Source organism: Theropithecus gelada, chromosome 1 (genome assembly GCF_003255815.1).
Source record: "Theropithecus gelada isolate Dixy chromosome 1, Tgel_1.0, whole genome shotgun sequence".
Taxonomy (NCBI): domain Eukaryota; kingdom Metazoa; phylum Chordata; class Mammalia; order Primates; family Cercopithecidae; genus Theropithecus; species Theropithecus gelada.
Genome location: NC_037668.1, coordinates 68,067,441 through 68,069,848, shown reverse-complemented (window position 1 = coordinate 68,069,848; position 2,408 = coordinate 68,067,441).

Here is a 2,408-nt window from a genome sequence, read left to right as displayed (position 1 = left end):
AAAAAAAAAAAAAAAAAAAAAAAAAAGAACAAAATAAAAACCGTTATATCAGAGAAGCCACAGTAGCAAAATGCCCAGATTACTATCAAGAAAGAGGTATGGTGAACATTTTTGGACTATTGCCACAGGAAACTTTCATTAGTGTATCTTATAGCTAAGAGATCAAAATCTCTTAAGCCATATGTTAATCAGTTTCTGATTCACTGGCCAGTCACTTTACCTATTCCGGATAACATTCATAGAATGACGTGTTCATTTAGAAAACTGGATAATTATGCTCCCTGTTTTACTGTGAGCTCTGTGTTATTCATCACATGCAAATGAACTTAGTGAGACTAAGCTTAGTGAGATTTATGATTCCCCTCTGGCTATGGCTGGTCTAAATGCTGCCTCTGGCGGCACCGGCTGAGTTCTGCCCGGGGTTGCTTTCCACTGTGACAAGGCAGCACTGAGTTCTAATGCAAAGTCCCACAATTATTGCACTCTCCTTCCCCCAAGCACGCCAGTTCTCTCTCTGATCAACACAGCTGCTGGTGGGGAATAGGGGAGGAGTGGCATTAGCAATTCAAGACTCTTTTGTACTCTCTTCAGTGTCTCTTTCTGTAATATGAAATTAAAACCAAGTACTGTGATTACTCACCGTATTTTTGATTCATATGAAGATGATTTTTTGAGTGGATAGTTGTTCAATTTGGTGTTCCTGTCGGGAGGACAATTGGTGAGGTCTTCTGTTTTTGGCCATCTTGCTCTGCCTTCCGATATATTAGATATTTTTTTTAAGTTTTAAATCAAAGTAAAACATGCACATAGTTTTAAAAGTCAAGAAATTATACAAGGTGTATAATGACAAACAGTAATCTTCTGCCCCATCTCTGCCCACACCGGTCCCTACTCCTCTGAGACAACCATTTTCCACTCTTATAGCTATTTCTTGTACAATTTATGTATTGCCCAGATAACATGCTTATACCACCATGATTTACCTTCCCAGCTCTGTTTATTCACTTCCTGATATGGAAGATGAGGATTTAGATTTCTTTATATATACTCCCGCAGACTTCCTTTCCCACATTCTCCTAGTATAGTTAAATAACAATATTTTGTTAAATTAATGCTCAATGTTTATAATATTATGACAATATTATTGACAGTTGTGCTTTGTACTCATTGATTACATTTTTTTCCTGGTTAAACTTTTTGTTTTTCCTGGAGTCAATAATTGCTCCACTTTGAAGTGCTTAATTTTCTATGAATCTATGATTAATTCATCTCCCAATCCTCTGACAGAAGAGAATTTCCTCTTAGTAAGTTCTAACACATCAGCTAAGCTATAAATTTCATTATTCTTGGCACTGTCCATCCTGAAGCTTCTGCCCTGCTGCTCCAAGCTGGAGGAGGCTCCTGCTGCTTAATCATCACCCTGAAATTCCCCTTCACTATTATCCTGGGAATAGCCTTCCTCTTTTTCCTGTATTGAATGCTCTGTTTTCTGGATTTAGTGCTTACGAGGGACTGAGCAAGTATAACTGACCAAGGCCTACTGCAAGAACTCTGTAGTATAATGATAGGAAATTGCCCCACACCAGAGCATATCAATGTGAAATTGCAGAACACTGGGGGAAAAGGCAAGATCTGTAGTTTCCAGAGAGGAAAAACAAATCACATGAAAAAGAATCAGGAATGAGAATAGCATGGAGTTCTCAACAGTAGCACTGGAAGCCAGAGGGCAATGAAATTTTGCCTCCAAAATTCTGAGAAAAAAAAAAGAGTTGCCAACCCAGAATTCTGTACCAGCCAAACTGCTATTCTAGAGGCAGTGTTGAATAAAGACAGTTTCACATACTGTAGATTTCAAAATCTTTCCTCCTGTGCTGGTTGTGTTCCATTGGCTTCCATGTCCTCTCTCGGCCCTTCACCTGGCTCTGAGATCCAAGAGACAACTTTGATGGGTGGCATCAACCTGGCTCCTCTGCACACCAGCTTCTGGTTGTGTTCAACCAATGGGAAGAGCAGTGGGAAATCAGAAGGCAGGAGGAGAGAGAAGTCGAGTTATTTATTTTCTCCTCTTTCTCCCTGCTGGCAGAGCTACTGCTTCCCTCCAGGGACAGCCGAAGTGTCTGCAACAGTGGCCCTCGTGCCTGTGATAGTGGCCCTCTCCTACAGCGAGGGTTCACATCACATTCTAGTCATACTCTCTCCCATGGCCTCTTTAGGCTTTGAGGGCAACAGCCATCTGCACTTGCTCGCCCCAAGGTACATGCCCTCGGTTGATTTTCTTTCTTTTTTTTTTTTTTTTTTTTTTTGAGACAGAGTCTCCCTCTGTCGCCCAGGCTGGAGTGCAGTGGCCGGATCTCAACTCACTACAAGCTCCACCTGTGGGGTTTATGCCATTCTCCTGCCTCAGCCTC